The following is an 8,790-nucleotide window of genomic DNA, read 5'->3' as shown; positions in this document are numbered from 1 at the left end:
CCTCCTTCCTCACCTATGCGGTGCTCATTATTCCTCTGCCTTACAGGTTTCGTTTATTTATTTATTTTTTGCGGCCATACAACCACTTTAAACTACCCCGAGGATATTAGGAGGTGAGAGCAGGCTTAGGCAGGGCACCTTTTCATGTATTCATATAAACAGTATACATAAGACAAGTGAATACAAAAAGGACATTTATTAACAAACTAGATATCCAAAATTAATATATTATTTACATTTCTAAACTAAGAGGAAATTTGGAGAATATCTTAAATGTATTATTAAAATATTTAAAAATATCAGGTTCAAGAATTGTCCAAAAAACAGTTTACATCCCACATTTAGCCCATGTGGAGCTTTTCAGGAGATAAATCCATATACAGTATTACCTTGGATTAGGAGCAGAATCCGTTCCAGAAGAATGCTTGTAATCCAAAGCACTCGTATATCAAAGCGAGTTTCCCCATAAGAATCAATGGAAACTCAGATAATTTGTTCCAGTGTCACTGCTAGTGTATGCAGTACTGCATGTGGCTGGGGGGGGGGTTGTCGGAGACGCTCGGAGACACTGAAAGACACTCATAGATGCTCGGAGATGCTCAGAGGTGCTCCGAGATGGAACAGGGTGTCCCCATAGAAGTGAATGGGAGGAATCTGGACAGAGGTGATCCCATGGAAGTGAACGGAGATGCTCGGAGACACTTGGAGACTCTCAGAGACGGAACAAGGTGTCCCCATAGAAGTGAATAGGAGGAGTCTGGACCAAGGTGTCCCCATAGAAGTGAATGGGAGGAGTCCGGACAGAGGTGTCCCCATATAAGTAAACAGAGACACTCGGAGACGCTCAAAGACACTCGGAGACTCTCAGAGACACTCGGAGACGTTCGGTGACGTTCGGAGACACCCAGAGATGCTCAGAAACGCTCGGAGACACTGGGAGAAGTTCAGAGACACTCAGACACTTTCTAAGACACTCAGAGACGCTCTGGGACACTTGGGAACGGAGTGTCTCCGAGCGGCCCCAAGTGTCTCCGAGCGGCTCCGAGTGTCCTTCAGCGTCACCGGCGCCCCCGCACCTCTGGCCACATGCGGTACTGCACACCGCAGAGGCTTGAATCCTGTGAGACAACGCTCGCAAATCAAGTCAGGATTTAAAAAAAAAAACACTCGGAGACGATCGAAGACTCTCAGAGACAGACCAAGGTGTCCCCATAGAAGTGAATGGGAGGAGTCTGGACCGAGGTGTCCCCATAGAAGTGAATGGGAGGAATCTGGACAGAGATGTCCCCATAGAAGTGAATGGGAGGAATCTGGACAGAGGTGTCCCCATAGAAGTGAACGGAGACGCTCTGGGACACTTGGAGACACTCAAAGACACTTGGAGACTCTCAGAGACGGACCAAGGTGTCCCCATAGAAGTGAATGGGAGGAGTCTGGACCGAGGTGTCCCCATAGAAGTGAATGGGAGGAATCTGGACAGAGATGTCCCCATAGAAGTGAATGGGAGGAATCTGGACAGAGGTGTCCCCATAGAAGTGAATGGAGACGCTCTGGGACACTTGGAGACACTCAAAGACACTTGGAAACTCTCAGAGATGGACCAAGGTGTCCCCATAGAAGTGAATAGGAGGAGTCTGGAAAGAGGTGTCCCCATAGAAGTGAATAGGAGGAGTCTGGAAAGAGGTGTCCCTATAGAAGTGAATAGGAGGAGTCTGGAAAGAGGTGTCCCCATAGAAGTGAATAGGAGGAGTCTGGAAAGAGGTGTCCCCATAGAAGTGAACTGAGATGTTAGGAGACACTCGGAGACTCTCAGAGACTCTCAGAGACTCCCAGAGACTCTCAGAGACTCTCAGAGACTCTCAGAGACACTCGGAGACACTCTGTGACACTCACAGATACTCGGAGAAGCTCAAAGACACTCTGAGACGCTATGAAACGCTTGGTGACACTCAGAGATACTCAGAGACGCTCTGTGACTCTCAGAGACGCTCTGAAACTCTCGGTGATACTCAGAGACTCTCAGAGACACTCAAAGACGCTCGGAAATGCTCGGAAACGCTCTGTGACACTCAGATATACTCGGAGACGCTCAAAGATACTCAGGGGCTCTCAGAGACACCCAAAGACACTCGGAGACGCTCTGAGACACTCTGGAACAGAGTGTTCACGAGCGGCTCTGAGTGTCTCTGAGCGACTCCGAGTGTCCTTCAGTGTCACCGGTGCCCCCGCACCTCTGGCTACATGCGGTACTGCACACCCCAGAGGCTTGAATCCTGAGAGACAACGCTCGCAAATCGAGTCAGAATTTAAAAAAAAAACAGCTTGTATTGTGAAACGCTCGTGAAACCGCATTACTCGCAATCTGAGGTTTTACTGTAGTTTCAATTTTGGACAACTCTCTGACTTTAAAACTACCCCTCCAATGAGCAGTAAAACTCTCAATACCCATTAAAAAAAAAAAAAAAAACGTTGCGGTCGGGTCTCTATTATGAAGAAGATGGTGGTGTCCGGAGACTTTATGGCTTTTGTAGCCCTGCATTCAGTGCCCGGGGGGTTCCCCACACAAGTACTACATGCCTTGTTCTGCAGGTGATGAAAGATTTTACCGTGTATGTTTCTGAAGTGGCTTTGGAAGAGAAATCTATCATCTTCCAAACCTGACAACATCCACATTTCTAATATCCAATCAGGTTGTGAAATGTGGGGGGGGGGATCTTAGAGGGAAGATCTAGAATATTATGTACAATTCTATCTTTCAATGACGAAACGCCTCTGAAAATAACCCGAGGCTTAGGCGGGACCACGGGCCTCGAGAACTCTGTCCTTCTGTGAAATGTGCGTCCGTGTAAAATACGTTTGACAACCGTGTGCCGTGTAGAGAAAGAGGTGATCAGGGAAAAGCTAGCAATATTGTTCTCTTTTATGTTTCCGTTCTCCCGACCCCTCAATTCTCTGTCCACAGTTCTAACTTGGTCACGTGTGGCCTCCAACGCAACAGGGTCAGAGTCCTTCTCTATAAATCTATTTTTCAATATTCCCGTTTCCCCTATCGAAGTCTTCAAGGGTAGTAGAGTTCCGTCTCATACGAAGGAACTGCCCCTTGGGGACCCACTTCCAACCGAGGTCGATGGTGACAGCTTTCTCTTGAAATATATACGTGTTTTCCATCCGTGGGTTTGAAAAAGGAAGAAGTCATTAGATGGCCTTTGTCTGCTTTAATAGTGAGAAGATCCAAGAACTGTACGTCCTCCTGGGTCATCTCATAACTCAGTTTGGTACCTTGTCGGGTCACCTGAGGCCAGGTGACAGATGGACACCGTAGGGGTCAGGAGTTCACCGCTAAGGTAGTGGACCCTACGGCTTATTCCTGGGATGGAGCTCTGGGTAGGGATGGATGATCCCCCTCATCTACCCAACACTGAGGAGTGACCGTGGACAGAGCAGAAGAGACCCCCCATAATAGGTGGTCAATACTCTCTCATCTTAACTTTTGGTGGCAGTTTAGTCACAAGGTGGAGGAACCAGATTTGAGGTTGATACACGAGAACTTTTGCACATATAAGATTGCTGTGAAGGCCTCACACTGGTGTCACATTGAAGACATAAAGACTGATTTATCGAGCGCAACACATTTTTTAAATTTACTTGTTTAGGTGAGAATATCTCACGTCAGTGGGGCTGCTAATTTACATTATTTAGTCTGAGTATATTTCACAAACACAGGTTTTTTCTTGTTTTTCCCTGACACTAACTGCCACTGATACTAACTAATACTGCCAATAACTGCCACTGATACTGACACTAACTTCGACTGATACTAACTAATACTGCCAATAACTGATACTGACACTAACTGCCACTGACACTGATACCAACTGCCACTGATACTGCCACTAACTGCCACTGATACTAACTAATACTGCCAATAACTGCCACTGATACTGACACTAACTGCCACTGATACTAACACTGATACTAACTGCCACTGATACTGACACTAACTGCCACTGATACTAACACTGATACCAACTGCCACTGATACTGACACTAACTGCCACTGATACTAATACTGCCAATAACTGCCACTGATACTGACACTAACTGCCACTGATACTAACACTGACACTAACTGCCACTGATACTGACACTAACTGCCACTGATACTAACACTGATACCAACTGCCACTGATACTGACACTAACTGCCACTGATACTAATACTGCCAATAACTGCCACTGATACTGACACTAACTGCCACTGATACTAACACTGACACTAACTGCCACTGATACTGCCACTAACTGCCACTGATACTAACTGCCACTGATACTGACACTAACTGTCACTGACCATGATAACTGACACTAACTGCCACTGATACTGCCACTAATACTAACTACCACAGATACTGACACTAACTGTCACTGACACTAACTGCCACTGATACTGCCACTGATACTGACACTGTTACAAACTGACACTAATTGACACTGATACTGACACTGATACTAACTGCCACTGATACTGACACTAACTACCACTGATACTGACACTGACACTAACTGCAGCTGATACTAACTGCCACTGATACTGACGCTGTTACAAAGTGACACTAACTGCCACTGACACTAACTGGCCACTGATACTGACAGTTACAAACTGACACTAACTGCCACTGATACTAACTGGATACTGACACTATTACAAACTGACACTGAAACTGCCACTGATACTAACTGCCACTGATTTTGACACTAACTGCTACTAATACTGGCACTGACACTGATACCAACTGACACTGATAACACTGATGTTAAATTAACCACTAACTGCCACTGATACTGACACTAACTGTTACTGACACTGTTACAAACTACACTGCCACTGATACGAACTGACTGATTTTTCCTATTATTTGTAAGTTCGAATATTTGAAAATGCGTAAATTTGTAAAAATGAAAATTCGGAATTCAAAAATCCAAAAATCTGAAATAATACCTAACTAATAATAACTATTACTAACTATTAAATTATAGGTATTAGAATTTCCTTTCAAATTTGTCTGTTAGAATACGAATTTATCCGAAGTAACGGATTATCCGAAATAAGGAATGCCGCATCTAAACGAATGGAACAGAACAAATGATTAAATAATAATAATAATAATAATAAAAAGTAATTAGTTACATTCCATTCGTTTAGATGCAGCATTCCTTATTTCGGATAATCCATTACTTTGGATAAATTCGTATTCGTTATGTTCACTAACAGCCAAATTTGAAAGGAAATTCCAATACCTGTAATTTATTAGTTATTTATTATTAGTTATTATTTAGAATTTTTGAATTTCCAGATTTTCGAATTCCGAATTCTTAAATTTTCTGAATTTACGGATTTCCGAATTATCGGCGATTCTAAATTATCCGAATTTTCACACAAAACAAAAAAACAAATGAAACACAAACGAACACATTTTTTGGCAGTTCACGTCTAGTGGCCGATCTCTGTGGTAGCCAGTCACGGGTGACACGGAATCGCGAGTCCCGGGTCCCGATCGTTAGTACGGGGCCCGGGGCTCTCAATAAGACCCCGATCTCTGTGCTGGGAGTGCGCTGTGCGTCCCCACGCCAAAAAGCCCAGTGCAGTGAGGCAGCATATACAGTGCCTTGAAAAAGTATTCATACCCCTTGACATTTTCCACATTTTGTCATGTTACCACCAAAAACGTAAACGTATTTTATTGGGATTTTATCTGATGGACCAACACAAAGTGGCACATAATTGTGATGTGGAAGGAAAACGATCAATGTTTTTTTCAACATTTTTTACAAATAAATATGTGAAAAGTGTGGGGGGGCATTTGTATTCACCCCAAAAAGCAGTAAAAAAAAATAAGACGTTTTTTGACAAGTCTTTTATTAAAAAAGAAAAATGTCCGCTGTCGTAGCTCCAACGTGTCTTCTTCCTTGCCGCTAGTTACCCGCTTAAAAAAAAAAAAAAAAAAAAAAAGCTGATCATCTTCTAACGCTGTCATCCTGTGACATCACCCCGAGAACCCGCCCCTTGTGACGACACGTGATGCCATATTTCGATAAGCCCCCTGCCCGCAGACCCCCTCCCCCCCACAACCACCAGCCAGGGTTGTGGGGAAGAGGCCCTTGGTGACATAGCTAAAAGTAGACCGTAGTCAAAGCAACAGAGCTAAAGGTGGACCGTAGTCATGGAAACATCGGATACATCCGAATTTTTGATGGACCAAAAATTTGTCCGAATTCTGGATCGGAACTAAACTAAACTAATTTCCCATTTCTAGTGACCATAGTCATGGTGACATAGCTAAAAGTAGACCGTAGTCATGGCAATATACATAAAAAGTAAACGGTAATGGGGAGCCATAGGGAGCAGGAAAGAACTGTCAAAAGACCTGCGTAACAAGGTAATGGAAATTTATGAAGATGGAAAAGGATTTGAAAAGATATCTGAATTTGTCAACAGGGGAACCCCACTGACAGCTTATTGAGTCATCGGTTGTTAAGGACGCGGCAGCCCCGCTCCTTAGCAAACGATAATTGCCAGCGTTTTTTTCCATTTCTGCCGTCAGTGGGGGAATCCCATCGACACCTAAAAGAACCGGGCCTGAAAAAGCTTTGGAAAGTCTTCTTAAGACTTGAAACATCCTCCGTGCTGCACTGATCCGAAATAAGATTCTATTAAATTCAACTTCTGTGTCTCGTGGAAGAGTGAAGCTGCCTATGGATGGTGACAAGTCATGAGGTGGGCCATACAGTCCGGATCAAAGGTTGTGCGTCTTTGCATAAAGTGACCATTGAAACAGATCAAGACCTGAAAGTGAAAGTGAAACTGCAGCAGCTGAAGATCAGGTCTCCTATTTCCCTGCTAGGCAGAGCTGTGTGACGGAGCGGTGTTACTCTCAGGACTGAATGGACAGAAATGTAAATCCTTTTGTAGGAAAATAAGCTCTCATGTTTGTATTTGGGGGGGCCTATTGGGCAGAAAAAGAACGTTCGGCATAGGGTTGGGCTTGTAGTGGAAACAGAATCCGGCCTCTGACCCTCTTCTCCAAAAGACATCTACTAAAGCTGACCTTGTGAATTCCGTACGGACTTACAGACTCGCAGTGACACGTGGTGTACGGCCCCCGCTGCTGCCAACCTTTACACTTCTGTGTTTAAAGAAGCGTTCATTTATTTCCAACTGTCGGCATACATCTGTGCGTGTTATAATGCATTCTTTATAAGTTAGAACACACCCAAACATTTTGTGTTCACCTGGGTTTAAACCCTAATTCACCTCAGCGGAAGCCCTTGCCACCCCTCTGAAAAGAGATTCACTCTTGATCTTGGACTTAATTTTGGACTTTTATTATTATTACTAATATTATTAATTATCATATATATTTAATTTTTTTTTTTTAATAATTTATTATTATATAAAAGATATTTTTAAATTAAAATTATATTATTTTTAGTATTATTAGGGCCGGTTCACACCACATGAAGTCCAGTGCATTTTTTTTTTTTCTGCATCAAAAATGCATGGACAGTAGGTTACATGGATTCCAGTGGCAAAGTTCACACCCATTCCAGTACAGCCAACAAAAGCAGAACGTGCTGCATTTTTTTTTTCTGCAAGGAAGCGCACTGGAACGCTGCAAAACGCATCAAAAATGCACCAGAACACATCACAGCAAAAAAAAATAAAAAACACCACAGGAAACATTTGAAGAATGCAAATTGCCATGAAAAACTTGCATGCCTTAACGCATCTGGAAGGAATCTGGACTGCTTTTTTGTGGCGTGAACCGTCCTTTATATTTGTTATTTTTTTTATTTATAATACTATTAATATTTTATTCATTTTTTTTATTTATTGCATTGTTTATTATTATTATTATTGTTTGCAGTATTAGCAGTAATAGTATATTATTATTAGAATTTATTATTATATATTGATTATTTTTTATTAGTAGTAGTATTATAGGTAGTATAAGCAGCAGCTTATTATAATTTTTATCTATATATATATATATATATATATATATATATATATATATATATATATATATATATATATATATATATACACACATACACACACACACACACACACATTTTATTTATAATATTATTATTATTTGTAGTATTATTAGTATATTATAAATTATTATTTTTAAATTCTATTATTTGTATTTTTAGTATATTTTTATATATATATTTATATTATTTGTAATATTAGTATATTATAATTTATAATAATAAATAACAATATTACAAATAATATATATAATAATTTATTATATACTGTATGTTGTATTATATACTGTATGTTTATAATATTATTAGCAGTATATTATTTAATATTTATAATATATACATTTTTTTTATTATTTATTACTATTATTATTTTAGCAATCTTCGATTGGATTTTACAGGGCACCTCCTCACCGCCATGTTTTAACCCTGAAAAGCCCTCACCACTGCCCTTGGATGGGTTGCTTTTGGTGGCGGTGCTGCCCATTGACCACAATGGGGGTATCAGTTCAATGTGGCAAAAGCAACGCATTGCGGCCGCTGTGTACAACCCTCACCGACCACTGCGCTAGGTCAAAATAGAAATCCAGCCTGAACCTAATGAGTCTTAAAAATGCCTCCCCCCCCCCCCGCCACCTATACTAACCTGTGTAAGACATACTGTATATACTTACCTATTTTCAGCCCTCTCCGGTCCGGTCATGTGACAGTGGCTGCAGGGGAGAGGAGGGAGAGCCAA

This window comes from Aquarana catesbeiana, linkage group LG13 (assembly GCF_042186555.1).
Source record: "Aquarana catesbeiana isolate 2022-GZ linkage group LG13, ASM4218655v1, whole genome shotgun sequence".
Taxonomy (NCBI): Eukaryota; Metazoa; Chordata; class Amphibia; order Anura; family Ranidae; genus Aquarana; species Aquarana catesbeiana.
This window is presented reverse-complemented; position numbering follows the sequence as displayed.